This window comes from Lutra lutra, chromosome 13 (genome assembly GCF_902655055.1).
Source record: "Lutra lutra chromosome 13, mLutLut1.2, whole genome shotgun sequence".
In the NCBI taxonomy this organism is placed as follows: domain Eukaryota; kingdom Metazoa; phylum Chordata; class Mammalia; order Carnivora; family Mustelidae; genus Lutra; species Lutra lutra.
Genome location: NC_062290.1, coordinates 11,631,256 through 11,649,162, shown reverse-complemented (window position 1 = coordinate 11,649,162; position 17,907 = coordinate 11,631,256). Strand labels below are relative to the sequence as shown.

The 17,907-nt window shown below is 35.6% G+C and overlaps 1 protein-coding gene across 1 annotated transcript in view; it reads left to right on the top strand.

Moving 5' to 3' along the window:
• Positions 1–11,262, top strand: part of PTAR1 (protein prenyltransferase alpha subunit repeat containing 1) — a 61,490-nt gene extending 50,228 nt beyond the window's left edge. The window contains exons 8-9 of the transcript XR_007122135.1: positions 2,455–2,529; positions 11,148–11,262. The gene's annotated coding sequence lies outside the window, so the exon portion shown is untranslated. The remainder of the gene's footprint in view (positions 1–2,454; positions 2,530–11,147) is intronic.
• Positions 11,263–17,907: the final 6,645 nt, after the last annotated feature.

Sequence of the window (17,907 nt, the reverse complement as noted above, 5' to 3'; positions counted from 1 at the left end):
TAAAGATAAGTGTGGCTAACTTATTTTACTGAAGATAGTAATTGTCTTCCCTCTGATTGCATTGCTGTTTCTCTTAAACTGCTTTTCTCAATGTAACAGTCTGCATTAGACGTTCTTTTAGCTCTCACAGTGTACTAATTCACATATTTTAAGGATTAAATATTTTGTGAATTCTTTTTATACTTAAAATGTATACCTTGCAGAGGGATAAAAATAGATTTTGCATTAAATATGTGCAGAGGGTGCTTATGGTATTCTGGGACTTAGTTCTCCAGAGTGCTTAAATTATGATGCTAAATTCGAAGGCTAATATGATGAGTATATGAGTATAGATTATTTGTATTAGCACTGTCCAATAGAAATAAATGGGAGCCACATACGTAATTTTTAATTTTCTAGCAGGTGTATTAAAAAAGGTACCAGTGACATTAACTTATATTTTAATTAACCCGGTATATTAAAATATCATTTCAGTATATAAGCAGTATACAAAATTAGTTTGCCGTTTTTTTCCCATCATAAGTTCTTAAAATTCATTGTGTATTTTGCACTTACATTGCATGTCAGTTCTGACTAGCCACATTTCAAGTGCTCCAATAGCCATGTGGCTAAGGGCTGCTATATTGGACAGTGCAGGTTCATAGGGTACAAAGTACGACTTTATTTTGAATTGGGAGGTGGTGAGGTAGGCATGAAATCATGGTACTTTAAAAATTATTTACTATACTTAGAAAAGTATCTAACAGTTATCCATATTGTCTTCATTTTAAATTTGCTGTAGAACTAGCTCAATCTGTTCCAATTTGCCAAGCATTATTTAAGGAGGAAGAAATTCCATGCCATGTAAAATACCATGATATGCTCACTATAACAACACATTATTAGCACATCTTTCAATGTGTTCACTAAATTCTGTCCTGTTTCTTCAAAATAATAGCTTAAATTGCATGTTAATTGTATATCTGACTTGTTTTTATATTATTCTTATGATAATATGTATTAACAAACAGCCCTAGGATTCTAATCTTCCTCTGCATCTGTCTTCCAGTACTTACTGGTGCGCTTATTTAGTTGTTACAAGTGGCAGAAGAGTAGAACGAACCATTGGTTTTTCCGTTAGATTGTTTCATCATGTGATCATGTACCAAACCAGCGATAAATTACTGTATTTCTGTAGACGATGGAAAATAGTGTTTATGTCTTATCTTTGCTAAATGTTTGCAATTTCTAAGTAAACTTTTCATCTCCTAAGATGAGTGTAAAGTGTGATTTTACTTTTGCTCGTTTCAGTGTTGCAACCTCAGCCCCAGCTGCCAAGCGGTCCTGTTTAATTGCTGTAATGGTGGTGGTGGGGTGGATGTGTGCGCTGTTGTCTCAGCAAATTGATCACTTACAGTTGTAGAAAGAATTAAAAATGTAATTTGTGTCCAGGACATTAAAAAAATGTCAAAAACAAATTAAAGAAATTGTCACACTTGTCTTTAGAGTGCATTAATAATGACTAATTGACTTATGAAAGTCATTATAACCAGATTTGCTTTTTTCTCCTACATTTTAAATGAAGGCATAGAGCAGGGAATTGATAATGTCAGTGTTAAATCCCCTGTTTTCTTAGCTTTGAGTCTCACTTCATATGCTTTAAGCTGGACACAGCATTCAGCATTAAATTGTTTTAATACGTGAGCATACTCTGAAAAGTATTTGATGAAGTTGGACATTTTTTTAACTCAAGATTTTAAGTACTACAAAGGATGTTTTGTGGGAAAGGCCTTTATTACTTTGTCTCATGACTCTTCAGGATTGTATTTTAAATAACATACTATTATCTGTGCCTATTTTGGGTAGAAAACAGGATACAGAATTTATCTGCATCATGCCAGAATCCCACAAACAGTGTTTAAAACTACAGTACTGTTTTCGCTTTGATATGCTAGGGAAGGGAACCAGCTCACTAAAGACAGTGTTGATCTGAGTTAGCAGATTATAAAAAGAAGTTCAGACAACAATTAGTATTAGCAAAGTGCTTCCCTGGGAAATTGCTTTGCTTAATAGGGTGCTTCTTGAAATGAAAGATTAACAGTAATAACAGAGGCAGGATGATACATTAGCTAATTAAAATTTTTAAATACGATAAACCGTTCATCATTTGTGTATATTTAGCAGTACCACTTTCCATGTTGCAAGCTCAAATTTTGCTTTTAGTGCTTTTTTTTTTTTTTTGAGGAGGAGCAGTGATTTGGCTTGTTTTTGTTGTTATTGTTTCAAAAAGTGCCAAGGTTCCTCTCTGTCCCACTCTACTCCAGAATGGCTAGATGGGGCATCAGCTTTATTTAAAATAATAAGTTACAGTATGCTCTTTTCTTATGAAAAGTGAAGTATCATTATATGTGTCCTATGTTACAGCAGAACTTGAAAATAGAAGCAATAATTACTATAGTATCTTCTCTTTCACAGAAAGACTCTTAGAGTAATCCGGCTGCCAGGAAGAATTCCCTTACCACTCCTTATAATTATATGAAAAACAGACAGGTAATACATACAAATTTATAAGTATCGAAATCCTCCGAAGATATACAAATCTCTTGTATTAGATTCTTTATATGCTTCTCATAGTAATTACAGTATGATTGACGGAAGGTTTGCTTTCTGTGTAGAGGAGCTAACTGTGAGCTGAAATGGTCCTCCATCATGTTATTTTTGTATTCTCATACTTCTTAAATCGCTAGTGATCTCTCTAGAGTAATTGGGATTGGTAGAGCATCAGTCACCCATCTGTTTTATTTTCAAGGAAATTTTGTAGAGACATACCCTGTAAGGTTCCTGGAGGAAAATTAATCACCAGTTCTCTCTTGTCTGTAACTAAGTGGGGACACATCTAATTGGTAACATTGAGCTCATAAGTCTTAATGTTAGTTACTCCATGTGAAGACATTTTTAAGTTAAACCATTTTGTGTGGCATTTATTATAGTAGAAATCAGAAATGACATGAATACGCAACAGGAGATTCAGTAAATTGGTATTTTCCTACAATGGTATTTTATGTACTCACAAAAACAAAATATAAAATTACATGAAAAAGATCTCATAAATTAATTTTTGAAAGGAAGTTAAAGAGAAAAAAATAATGTTACAGAGAAGTATGTAAAGTAAGATTCTGATTTTATTTTAAAAATTAAAATTACTTCCCATTTTCAGTAATGGAGCAGCACTCCTACTGAACACTATCTAAAATGTTAGAAAAAATATTAGAAGTTTTCTTCAAAGCAGGATAAAGAAATCCACATCATACTGAAACTGCAGAATTCCCACAGAAAGATACCATCTTAAAAGTAATTGAAGATTGGGACGCCTGGGTGGCTCAGTTGGTTAAGCAGCTGCCTTCGGCTCAGGTCATGATCCTAGCGTCCTGGGATCGAGTCCCACATCGGGCTCTTTGCTCGGCGGGGAGCCTGCTTCTCCCTCTGCCTCTGCCTGCCATTCTGTCTGCCTGTGCTTGAGCTCTCTCCCTCTCTCTCTGACAAATAAATAAAATCTAAAAAAAATAAAAATAAAGTAATTGAAGATAAAGACATTAAATTCATAGCCAACTTCTTGTTATAGTCAGAAGATATGAGAATGATAATGTGCTGGAGTTATGTAACTACAATTATAGAACTCTACATACAGAAAGAGTTCTTTGGGGAGCAAATTTAAAATAAGCACACGTAATAAAATCATACACACCTATATGATTCCCATTCATATAAAGTTTTAAAAATAGTCAAGTCTACAAAGTAAGCAAGAAAGTTATTACTGTAAAGGTCACAATAGTGGTTGCATCTGGTCGGGAAAGAATGGGGCCATGATCAAGAAAGGGAATTTCAGGGATTCTGGCAGGGTTCTGTGTCTTGAACTGAGCCATGTGGACATGTCTTACATATTTTATGTACTTTTCTCATTGCTACATTCACAATAAAAGAAGAATACCTTTTAAGTTAAAGTACAAAATTGTTTTTAATAAAATACCATATTTATGGACTAGCCAGTCCATAAAAAATTCCTACCAAATTGACCTATAGATTCAACATAATCTCAAAATTCCAGTGAGTTTTTTCAGTGAAATTGATAAACTACTTTAAAATTTATATGGAAATGAATAGGATTAAAATAAAACAGTCTTGAAAAGATGGCTTACTATAAATGCACAGTAATCAAGAGTGAGCACTAGAAGTGGAGTCGGAAAGGAAGAGGAAGAAGCAGGCTCCCTGCTGAGCAGAAAGCCCCACACGGGGCTCCATCCCAGGACCCTGGGATTATGACCTGAGCCAAAGGCTGATGCTTAACTAACTGAGCCACCCAGGTGCCCCTGGTCAATTATTTTTTGACAAGGGTGTCAAGACCACTCAATGGGAAAAATAGTCTCTTTAACAAAAGATTCTTCGAACAACTAAGTATCAACATGCATCCAACATAATTAATCTGGATCCCCACCTCACACCATATATAAAAATTAACTCAAAAAGGATTAAAGACCTAAATGTAGAGGTAAAACTATAAACTCTCAGAAGAAAACATATGTGTACATCTCTGTGGCCTTGTATTAGGCAATGTTTTTGTTGTTAGGACACCAAAAGCACAAGTAACCAAAAAGAAAGATAAATTGGACTTCTTCAAAATTAAAAGCTTTTGTACTTCAAAGGACACTATCAGGAAAGTGAAAAGAAAATCCACCAAATAGGAGAAAATATTTAAAACTCTATTTTATAAGAGATTAGTCCCCAGAATATATTAAAAACCCTTACAACTCAACAGTGATAAGCAAATGACCCATTAACTTGTGGGGAAAGGATTAAGGATTTGAACATTTCTCCATAGAAGATATACACATGTCCAATAAACACATGAAAAGATGCTCAACATGGCTAGTCATTACAAAATATACATATTAGAGCCATACTGAGATACAACTTCACATTCACACAGTGGCTATAATAATAATACAAAAACAAGTGTCAGCAAGTATGTGGAACTGTGAGAGATTTTCATTTCCTATTTTTATCTTATGATGTTTTTATTTTAAATTCAATTAATTAACATAAGGTATTATTTGTTTCAGGGGTACAGGCCTGTGCTTTATCAGTTTTACATAATACCCAGTACTCACTGCAACACTTACCCTCCCCAGTGTCCCATCACCCAGTTACCCTATCCCCTTACCCCCATCCCCTCCAGTAACCCTCAGTGTGTTTCCTGAGATTAAGAGTCTCTTATGGTTCTCCCTCTCTGGTTTCACCTTGTTTCATTTTTTCCTCTCTTCCCCTATGATCCTCTGCCTTGTTTTTTAAATTCCGCATTCCACACATCGGTGAGATCTTATGATCATAATTGTCTTTCTCTAACTTACTTGGATTAGCACAATAGGGTAGTATGATAATGCTTTTAAATTAATGTGTCCTTAAATAATTTTTAAAGTATTCCCATTTTTGAGAGAGGGTGAGAGGAAAAGACTCATAGTTAAGCAGACTTTATTACTACTAGTCAGTTAAAAGTTGATATGGTATGTCACCTGAAAAAGCACGTTGGGTTATTTCTCCAAATAAGAATTCAAACGGCCATCATGTATCCAAATTAGGCATCTGGGAGAAAGATGAACCTTGTGGCTAGACAAGGGAAACATATTGCAAATTGGGTTTATAACTAAAAAGAAATACATGCACTTTGGGATTTGCTGAGTTGCGTAAGTCTGTAGCAAAGTAGGTCAAAGAATATAAATCAATATATATCAAACTGAAGCGACCAGAGGGGAAAATATCCAAAACAAAGTACTGAGACCACACTCCTGGCTAGTTTATTGGCCTAACTGTGAACAATGTCACAATCTCGAATGACAGGACAGCATGCAGTTAGAGGAAATGTGTAAAGATGGCTGTATGTAGACAGGCTGAGCTACCTGTATTTTTGCTTAGTGACACCAATTAAACTGCCCACCCCCCTCCCGTCCTCATATAACATCCTACAGCTGCCAATTTGTAACCTCTGTTCAAGAGTATGGTTGCTTCATTGAGAAGCAAACCATCCAAAGGCTAACAATAGAGGGCAACACAATTTGGCTTATTATCTTAATAAACACTGGACAGACAGGGATAGCTGTGATTCTGTAGTAAACATGATTATGAGTAAACATGTCAAACTTAAAAGTATGTCCTATTTGCTGAGATGAAGTTAACAACTGTCAACATTTAATAAAACCAAAAGTATTTTAATGTGGCTTCTGGATCTGTTAATTTCAATCATAATGCCTTAATTTGAACTATGTTGAGCATATAAGTACACTGGAAGATGATGAGAATATTGTTATTCGATCTAGAATTCTAGTTTTTAAGTTAAATCAATAGCAAAACATGTAAATGTCCCGTTATCTAATCACAGAAGCAACATAACATTGAAAAGTTTGAAAAACAGAAAACAAACAAAAAAAATTACTTGAGTTGCCTCAATCCTAACAATTTTTTTAATATATGTTTTATATGTAGTAACAAAATGTTGGATCCTACTTTTTAAAAAATTTAAATTATATCATAGTAATTTGCCCATATAATATAATCTGCATAAATAGTAGAAAATGTTGGATCTCAGATGTAGGATGTTGAGAATTTGAAACCCAATCAAAGAGACATTGTAAAATATTTTTTAAAACCTTAAAATCTTACAGAATCAGCAAAACGAGTTTTTAATTTGAAAATTTGATTAGAATGTTTTTAACACTTCTAAAAATTCAATTTGCGAGCACATTTGGTAAGAGGATAAAATGATCAAAAAGTTAATACATTTCTTTCATCAAAGTTGATGTTTCAGTTTTTTTCCAGTGAACTTACTTTTTAACAGATTTCATTTGGCACAGATTCTAACTTCAGCAAATATTTGAAGAGACCAATATTTTCTTTTTTCTTTCACCGGCCACCCTTCAAAACTACAGAGATGACTTTTGCAGGTTATATGATGGTCCCCCTAAACACAGATGGCTTTGGGGTGTAACTTTAACCTCCAACCTTTGTTATATGCTTTCCTACCTTGAGGAGCAATCTCTAGGGCGAATATTAGACCATCGGTCATTTATTCCCTGCCCTGGCTTATGATTCCACTGATGGGAACGGGTTCTAGGCTAGCTTCACTCACACAGCCTTGCCCCTTTGAAGAATCTACCCCACGCTGATTCCTGGAAGAGTCACATTCAGAAAAATGGTCCCCTCCCAGAGCCTTACATTTTCCAACAGGATAAAACAGAGTTGCTTTTTAACTTGTTTTTAATGAGTGTACCATTTTGGGATGAGCTGTGTGTAGTTGATAAAAGAAAGACAAGCATTCTTTTATGTGCAGATACTACAACTATGATCTTTTAAATAATTTTTTTTAAAGATTTTTTATTTTATTTATTTGAGAGAGAGACAGTGAGAGAGAGCATGAGCGAGGAGAAGGTCAGAGAGAGAAGCAGACTCCCCATGGAGCTGGGAGCCCGATGCGGGACTCGATCCCGGGACTCCCAGGATCATGACCTGAGCCGAAGGCAGTCGTCCAACCAACTGAGCCACCCAGGCGTCCCTACAACTATGATCTTATCTCAAACTAACAGTGACTTGAAAAACAACTGACCTTGCTCCCTAATTACTGCTACTACAGAAGTACTACAGATGAATTTTTCTGGAACAAAGTTGATAATTACGGAAATCTTTCCCAATATTTAACAAATTTAGAATCATGATCCCTTACAAGTGAACTGACTCAGTTATACTGCACATGCTTTATCTTGGAGAGCAGCACATTCAGAACTAACATAGCTCAAAGCTAGGTGTTCTCTTCGTATTTTTTTAAAGGATCGATGATCTTTTTTTGCTTTTTTTTTTTTTTTTCATGACTAAAGCAGGCATCTGGTTTTACTGCCTTAAAAATATTCAGACTAAAAACATTGGAGCCATGATAGAATCAGCAACAAAGCCCGGCACCAAAGCTCATGCTTCCAGCACTGTGTTAAAGGGGACCCAAAGTTCTCTCTAAGGGAAAAATCTGACCCTTCTCCAGGCACTCTCTTACTCCTTTCTATCAGAGGGGCCATTTGATTTAGGGCACCAGAACTTCCGCAGCCCCTTCACATCCGTGAGAGAATATAGGTCTGTCCCCAGCTGAACTGTCTCGGTTAGGCAGCTGTGTTTCTGGCCACAGAAAATAACCAGAACCTGGGTATTCATTACAGAAGGCAAACTCATTGTTGCCTAACTTCATAAAATCTCAGTTGAGAAACACAGTGTGAATGTGGGATTTCTGAACGATACAAAGATCCATGCATTCTTTCAAGAGTATCAGAAAGCCAGGTACTCGTAAGAGCCAGTGAGTAGAGAAAGAGCACACGCTTTCAAGTGTGAGCTTCCTTTTATCACTTACTATCTGCGTAACCTCCCTCTGGCCTATGCAATGGATCACTTCCTATTTTAAATTTTTGCTATCCTATCATATTTCATGTATCCTCAGAAGCAGCCTTCAATTGCCTGAGATAAAGTAGGGGAAATTATTTCTACAGTTAACTAATCAAATAAATAATTGACAATACATAATATAGAAAGGAAGTCTAATGTATCTTAGGGACTTATACATGGCTTAATATTTTAAAATACATCAACATGGCACATCAGTAGCCCAACTAAAGAAGAAGAAAAAAAAAAAACAGATCATTTCCACTGATGCTGAAAAGGCATAAAATAAAGTCAAGACTATCCAACAACAAACAGAAACAGACTCATAAATACAGAGAACAAACTGGTGGTTGCCGGAGGGTAATGGGTTAAGAGGATGGGCAGATAGGTAAAAAGGAGGGGCACCTGAGTGGCTCAGTGGGTTAAGCCTCTGCCTTCAGATCAGGTCATGATCTCAGGGTCCTGGGATTGAGCCCAGCAGCTGGCTCTCTGCTCAGCGGGGAGCCTGCTTCTCCCCCCGCCCCCCGCCGCACCGCCCCCCTGCCTGCCTCTCTGCCTCTCTGTCAAATAAATAAACTCTTTTAAAAAAAATAGGTGAAAAGGATTAAGAAGTACAAACCTCCAGTTATAAAATGTCAGAGAGATGAAAAGTACAGGACAGAGAATATAGTCAATAATACTGCAATAATATTGTATGGGGACAGATGGTAACTCCACTTAATTGAGGGGAACATTACATAATATATGGAATTGCCAAATCACTATGTTTTGCACCTAAACTAATAGAGCATTTTATGTCGACTATATTTTAAAAATCTTTTTAAAATAAAAATGTAATTGGGCGCCTGGGTGGCTCAGTGGGTTAAGCCTCTGCCTTCAGCTCAGGTCATGATCTCAGGGTTCTGGGATCGAGTCCCGCATGCGGCTCTCTGCTCAGCAGGGAGCCTGCTTCCCTCTCTCTCTCTCTGCCTGCCTCTCTGCCTACTTGTGATCTCTCTCTGTCAAATAAACAAATAAAATCTTTAAAAAAAATAAAAAATAAAAAAAAATAAAATAAAAATGTAATTGAAGATTAAAACCGGGTAAATTTATAGGATAGTTACCCCTCAATCTTTCAGATTCTGTATACTCTTACGTGCTCCCTACAGTTTTATTTCCCATGCAGACATTAATTTAATATTTGAGGATAACCGGGCCACTTATCCTAGTTAATATTTTAGTGGTCATGAATTCATTTGCTTTAGAAAAAAATAAGGTATAATCTAAATGTGTACAGTTTGACCTCTAGTGAGAAATGGGTTAATTCAATGAACTTTTTTTGTTAATTGAGTGAACTTCTGTGGCATGTTGGTTTATATGAAATTAATAAATAATGGTTGTGATTATTTGTTATTCCAAAAAAAGACTATCCCTAATTTTTTAAAAAAGCACTTAATAACTCAAAGGACTCAAGGGCTATTATCTTAATAGAAGAAAATCTATCTGAAACCAATAGCCACATAATTCTTCACAGAAACATTCATTAAAATTAGAAACAAAATCAGGTCTAAATTTTCACATTATTTAACATTTAACACTGAGTTAGAACTCTGGCCAATGCAAACAATACATGGCACAGAAATGAGATCTACATTTGGGACAAGAGGAAACATAATTATCATTACTTATGAACAATATTATATACTAGAAAAACCATGATAATAAGATGAAATTTCTAGAATTAATTCAAGCTCAGTAAGATTCTAGACCTAAAATAAATATGTAATTGGCTCTTTGTTATCAGAAGCCGGCATTTTTGCTTGTTCCTAATACAGCAGCAGTAATCAGTTTCAAAACATAATACAATTCAGCTGAAAAAATTCTATTCACAATATATTCTAATCTCCTAAGAAATTGTGGAGGACCTATATGAAAAATGCCACAAAACTGCAGAGAGCTATAAAAGGAGAGACATCATGTTCTTCGATGGAGAGAATGAATTTTGTAAATTTGTCAATCATATTTTGTATGTGTAACTCAATGCCAATAGCAATGCAGTAAGTTTTCTTTACAAAATGATTGCAAAGTTTGAAAAAACAACTAAGTGATGCTATCAATGGGGAACAGACTTCTGTAAAAATAGAATAATTTAAGACATACAGACAATACAGGCATAAAAGTAGACAGACACATGTACAAAACAGGTTCTACTGTGTACAAGAATTTAATATGTGATCAGTGGGGCACTGGAAACCAACAACAACAGGAAAGATTATTTAATAAACTGGAAAATACTCATTAAGTATTTGGGGAAAAATCAATTCAGATACTCATCTCATACTTCTGAGTGGGCTAAAAGGATAAAAGCAAATTACATAAAACCATTTCAAAAGATCTTGACAAAAATGGAAGAAAATCTCAAACCTCTCCAGTAGGGAAAACTATTATGGAAAGGATTAAATAATTCAGAGAAAAATGCCCAGTGGACTCAAAATTTAAGTCTAAAATTAAAACTAAATCCTAGCACCTTAAGCTAATAGAATGCTGTATGTTAACTATACTAAAATTTTTTTAAAAAATACTAAATCTTAACAATAAAAAGATAAACTATGAGTTGAAGGCAACATTTGCAGGAGTGCCACAGATTTAAAAAAATGTACTTTTTTACACTTTATTGCAAATTTCTTATAAGTTTATTTCACTTTTATCTTTTTTTTTAAAAGGCTCCGTGTCCAACGTGGGATTTGAACTTGTGACCCTGAGATCAAAGTTGGATGCTCTACCAACCAAGGCGCCCCTAAAATTATTTCAAATAAAAAATATTTATGAATACCTTGATCTATGAAGAATTCCTGCAAGTTGATAAAAGCACTAAGACCCCAGTAGACGGGGGCACCTGGGTGGCTCAGTGGGTTAAGCCGCTGCCTTCGGCTCAGGTCATGATCCCAGGTCCTGGGTTCGAGCCCCACATCGGGCTTTCTGCTCGGCAGAGAGCCTGCTTCCTCCTCTCTCTCTGCCTGCCTCTCTGCTTACTTGTGATTTCTCTCTGTCAAATAAATAAATAAAATCTTTAAAAAAAAAAAAAGACCCCAGTAGACGAATGGGTAAAGGATATAGACACAGTGTAGACACCCATGAATATACACACACACTGACAAAGAAATTAAACAAGGTGGTTAACAGATGTGGGAGGAAAATATTGAGTCTTTGTAGGAAAGAAATGCAAATTAAAATAAGACTTCAGTTTACAACTATTAAATAAGCAAATGTTTTCAGTTTTGTCTTTCATAATCAGAGTATAATAAAACAGGCACTCTTTCTCATGACGGATGGATGCATAAATAAGAATAAATAATTTAGTTGTCGTGTAAAGAGTATTGACATACTTGAATACAGTGTTCATCATTTACATTAATGAAAAACTTGGAAACGACTTACATGTCAAGATATTCAGGAGGTTATTAGATAAGTTATAAAATATTATATAGCCATTAAAATGGTGTTTATAAAGAAAAGTTCCAAGCCAGATATTTTAATTTTATTTTACTTTTAAAATTCCAGTATAATTTTATGTAGAGTGTTATATATTACATTATAATAATTACAATAATATTAATATTATAATACATGTTATATAATATATTAGTTTCAGGTTTAAAATATAGTGATTCATTAATTCTATACATTGCTCAGTGCTCATCACGGTAAGTGTACTCTTAATCCTCTTTACCTATTTCGATCATTCTCCCACAACCATCCCCCGCCCCAGCCATCAAGTTTGTTCTTCATAGCTAAGAGTCTGTCGTTTGGTTTGTCTCTTTTTTTGTTTGTTTCGTTTCTTAAATTCCACATATAAGTGATATCATAGTATTTGTCTTACTCTGTTTCACTTAGTAATAGACTCTATGGATCCATCCATGTTGCTCCAAATAGCAAGATTTCATTCTCTTTTATGGCTGCATAATAGTCCTTTCTATGTATAGACTCATCTTCTTTATCCATTCATCTCTCTATGGACACTTGGGCTGCTTCTCTAATTTGGCTATTGTAAACAATGGAGTAGTGGAATTACTAGCTCATATGGCATTCTATTTTTAATTTTTTTAGAAATCTCCAATACTGCCTTTCACAGTGGCTGCACCAGTTTGCAAACCCATCAACAGTGCAAGAGGGTTCCTTTTTCTCCACATCCTCGCCAACACTTGTTATTTCTTGTGCTTCTGATTTTAGCCATACTGACAGGTATGAGGTGATACCTCGTTGTGGTTTTGATTTACATTTTCCTGATGATTAGTGGTGTTGAGCATCTTTTCATGTGTCTGTTGGTCATCTTCATGTCTTTGGAGAAATGTCTGTTCATGTCTTCTGCCCATTTTTTAACTGGGTTATTTGGAGGGGGCAGTGTTGGGTTCTATATTTTAGATGCTAACCTTTTATCAGATATGTCATTTATAAATATCTTCTCTCATTCAGTAGGTTGTCCTTTAGTTTTGTTGTTTCCTTCACTGAGCAGAAGCTTTTTACTTTGATGTAATACAAATAGTTTATTTTTGCTTTTGTTTCCCTTGCCTCAGAGACATATCTAGAAAAATGCTGCTATGGTCAATGTCAGAGAAATTACTGCCTGTGCTCTCCTCTAGCAGTGTTATGGTTTCAGGTCTCAAATTTAGGTCCTTTAACCATTTTGAGTTTACTTTTGTGTATGGTATGAGAAAGTGGTCCAGTTTTCCCAATACCATTTGCTGAAAAGACTGTCTTTTTTCCTATTCCATATTCTTGCCTCCTTTGTCAAAAATTAATTGACCATATAACCACAGGATTATTTCTGGGCTCTCTATTCTGTTCCATTGATCTATGTGTCAATTTTTCATGTCAGTACCATACTGCTTTGCTTACTGTAGCTTTGTAGTATATCTTGAAACTTGGGATTATTAGCCCTCCAGTTTTTTTTCTTCTTTTTCAAAACTGCTTTTGCTCTTCAAGTTCTTCTGTGGTTCCATACAAACTTTGTTATAGTTCTGTGAAAAATTCTGGTTGGTAGTTTGATAGGAATTGCATTAAATATGTAGATTACCTTTGGTATGGACATTTTAACAACATTTGTTCTTCCAATCATTGAGCATGGATTATCTTTCCATTTGTCTGTGGCATCTTCAAGTGCTCTCATCAGTGTTCTATAGCTTTCAGAATGCGGGTCTCTCACCTCCTTGGTTAAGTCTATTCCTAGGCATTTTATTATTTTTGGTGCAACTGCAAATGGGATTATTTTCTTTTCTTAAAAAAGATTTTATTTATTTATTTGAAAGAGGGAGAGAGAGACAAGGGGCAGAGGGAGAGAGAATCCCAAGCTCAATATGGAGCTCTATCCCATAAACCTGAGATCATGACCTGAGCAGAAACTAAGAGTTAGATGCTCAACTGACTGAGCCGCCCAGGTGCCCTGGGATTGTTTTCTTTTCTTTTCTTTTTTTTTAATGTATTTATTTGACAGACAGAGATCACAATGAGGCAGAGAGGCAGGTAGAGAGAGAGAGAGAGGGAAGCAGGCTCCCTGCTAAGCAGAGATCCTGATGTGGGGCTCGATCCCAGGACCCTGGGATCATGACCTGAGCTGAAGGCGGAGGCTTTAACCCACTGAGCCACCCAGGTGCCCTCCTGGGATTGTTTTCTTAACTTCTCTTTCTGCTACTTCATTATTACTGTATAGCAATGCAACAGATTTCTATATATTTATTTTGTATCCTAAAACCTTGCCTAATTCATTCGTCAGTTCTAGTAGTTTACAAAGGAATTTTTTAAAAATGTGATAAATGTGCCAAGTGAAGAAAGCAACATACAAAATTATTTGTACAGTATGGCCACATATTTTTAAAAGATTTTATTTATGTATCTGATAGAAAGCACAAGCAGGCTGAGAGGCAGGCAGAGAGAGAGGGAGAAGCAGGTTCCCCACTTTGCAGGGAGCCCGATGCAGGGCTTGATCCCAGGACCCTGGGACCATGACCTGAGCCAAAAGCAGAGGCTCAACCGACTGAGTCACCCAGGCACCCCTAGCCACATATTTTTAAAAATGAAGAGAGGAAAAAAGAATTTTTAAAAGTACATGCAAAACAACAGTAGTTGTTTTGGGTGGCGGACCTGATAGTAATTTTGTTTTTTCAACTCTTATATGGACCCAATTTTCCTCAAGGAGAATGGATTACAGTTTTATAATATATAATATGACAAACAAATCCCTGCTATGTCTAGAGCATTGGGGAAATCCCATGGTATGTGTTCATCATAGATTCCAGGTTTCTGACATTAATAAAAGCATTCTAGGGGGAGCAGGGTGGCTCAGTCAGTTAAGCATCCAAATCCTGATTTTGACTCAGGTCATAATCTCACGGTTGTGGGATTGAGCCCCACACTGGGCTGCATGCTCAGCATGGAATCTGCTTGAGATTCTCTCCCTCTCTCTCTCTCCCTCCCCTTTGCCCCTCTTCCTGCTTGCCTCCACACAAGCCCTCTCTTTCTCTCTCAAATAGATAAGTAAAATCTTCTTAAAAAATAATTTTATATGAATTTTAAGCCAGTGGTGGCATCTTTTCCAGTTCCATCTGCCTACCAGCCACACAGAGGTCGGGTGTACAGAAAAAGGCTAACTGATCACAAATGCTATTGCTAGGCACTTTGATGCTGTAAGATACCTAATGATTAGTTGGGTCTGAGGAGGAAAAAAAACCTTTTAGAAAAAAAGACAATTCTACCACAAATTTTTAATGGTGATTTTTTGTTTGCTTTTTTCTTAAACTACCTTTCCAGAACACAAAAATAATAAATGCTGGATATAAAAAGTACAAGTGTTACAGGTGTTCATGATGGGGAGAGTGACTATCACTATTAAAGTTTGTTATATATTACTCCCAGTTTTTTGGATGAATCTCTAACATTTTAAAAAGAATAATGGGACCATTATGCACATGCTGTTTTGTAATTTAATTTTAATGGTTTAAAATAGTCCTCTTTTAGTTTACTCTAATTTATTTAACCAATGGCCTATTACCAACTCATTATTATCAACAATGCTACAATGAATATATACATGTCATTGTGTACTTGTACAACACAGAAGTGTCTGAAATATTTGACTATTTTACAGTAAACACCCATCACTCTTGATTATTTGTGTGTGATAAATTCCTAGAAATGGATTTTCTGGGCTAAAGCTTATTGCTAAGCAGGCCTCTACCAATGTTGTTTATATTCACAACTAATATATAATGAAAATGTGTCTTTTTTTACATCTCCAACAATGAGTACATTATCAAGGTTTATTTCCTTTTAGCCAGCCTGATTGGTACAAAATATTGTCATTGCTTTCATTTGCATTTCTTTAATTATTACAGAGGTTGAGCATCTCTTCATAGATCTCTTGATCATTTCTGTTCAATTCTAGAAATTGGCCATTATAGTCCTTTGTCTGTATTAATATTTGTTTATCTTTTCTTGTTGATTTGTGAAAGCTCTTTTTATATCCAGGAATGTAGCCCTTTATTTATTATGTTATTTGCACAATTTTCTAAGGCTTTCTTTTCACTTTTTATTTTCAATTTCTTGTATAGAAAATCTTTAATGTAGTTTTATTTATCAGTATTTTCTAGTTCTGGGTCTGTGTCATGCTTAGAAAGATTTTCCCCACTCCAAGAATGTAAATAATATTTATTTATGTTTTCTTCAAGTATTTTTTATGATTTCATTATTTTACATTTTTATTTTTGAAGCATCAGAATTTATTTTGATGCAAAGTATGAGATGAAGACCCAGTTTCTTCTTGTCACAAATTGCTAATCAGTTGGCCTGAAACCATTCACCAAATAATCCATCTTTTCTGCACTAATCTGAAATACCATATTTATGATGTACTAAATACTCATATGTAGTTGGTATATTTCTGGGATCTATTTACCTTAGCCCCTGAGCCAGACGTGGCAATTTGCTTTTGAGAACATATACACTTAACAGAAAAACAAAATACTACTACAGTGGAGTTGAACATCCCTAGACTAAATAGAAAATTCCTTCTTACTAATGTATCTTTCAAGATGAATTTTTGACAATAGGGTTAACATAACTTAAAAAGTCAGATTTGGTATCATACCCAAGTCACTGTGAGCCTTACCCACAGTTCTTTACCCCTACTTTACTTGTCAAGGAAGGATTAATAATGTTCCTCTCTCAGTATTTCTGGTCAGTGAGTTCACTGTGACAAAATAATAGAACCACAAATTGAAAGTCCTGGTAAAAGTTGGTGACATCAATCTAAGCAGTGGAACTTTTCCTTTGAAAGACGGCCTGAGTATGAAAGGATTTTTAGATTCATATGTAGACACGAGTAACAATGCATCTCTTTTTCTAGCTCATGTATCTAACCCTGTGCAGATTCACACTGAACCCATTAAAAACAGACACAGTATTTTAGTTTAAGGGAACATTTCTGGGTGGATAGAGTTCACACAGAATCAATGACAGGGGGAGTTGCCCTAGTCGGCTTTCTTGCCATAGAGTGTGTGTGTGTGTGTGTGTGTGTAGACTCTCCTTTCTTCAGCAACCCCAGCATAAAGGAAAAGAATGACCCTGGAACCCACCATCTCAGGACCGCTGAAGGACCTCCATACTGTGCTGCCTGATTCCATTGTGTGGGTTTTGTGCTAGAACTCACTCCTCCTATAGAACACCTGTCCGTATGGCCAACCCGCCTCTTAGAATAGGTACAAAGCCTGAGGTCCTCAATACTTCTAGGGGCCCACAAAAATGTTTTCACTTCTTTTAACATCAGAAGCAAAAAAAAAAAAAAAAAAAAGGGGGACTTTTAGGCCAGAGAAAATGTTTTGTTATGTAATATTAATATATTCATCCTTACACTAACAGAGTTCTAATCTTTAATATTTGTATTTGAAGGATGGGGATCACAAAAGTCATAACATAGCCTTGCCTGTCCCTCAAAAGATTTCTTGCCAAGGGAACACCAAACATTTTAGAGCTTATATCTCTATTCTCTTCCTGGAAATTCACAATTAAAGGCTCACAGGAATTCTGCAATAAAAATAAAATGAAACAACAACAACAACAAATTATAGAACTTCATTTACTCCAAGGTTCTCAAGGCTTATTCGATCCTGGAATGTCTTTTCCTCCTACATAATAACTACTGTCTTCTCCCAGAACTAATAATCCACAGAAGAATTCAGGAAAATAATTAACTCTCCATTGCATTAAGATTCAGCATCAGTCAACAGGATCCATAGCTAACATTCCTCAACCATCCTTTTCTTTTTTTTTTAAGCAGACTATACAGAAGCCTAACGGATTATTCTTTGTTCTTTAGGAACAGAATTAGAATGATACCTGATGCCCTTTGAGCCACATGCTAGCAACATAGTCCTACCTACCCACTCAGAGAATTTTATTGTTGCACAAGTTTCAGATTTATGCTACACAGCT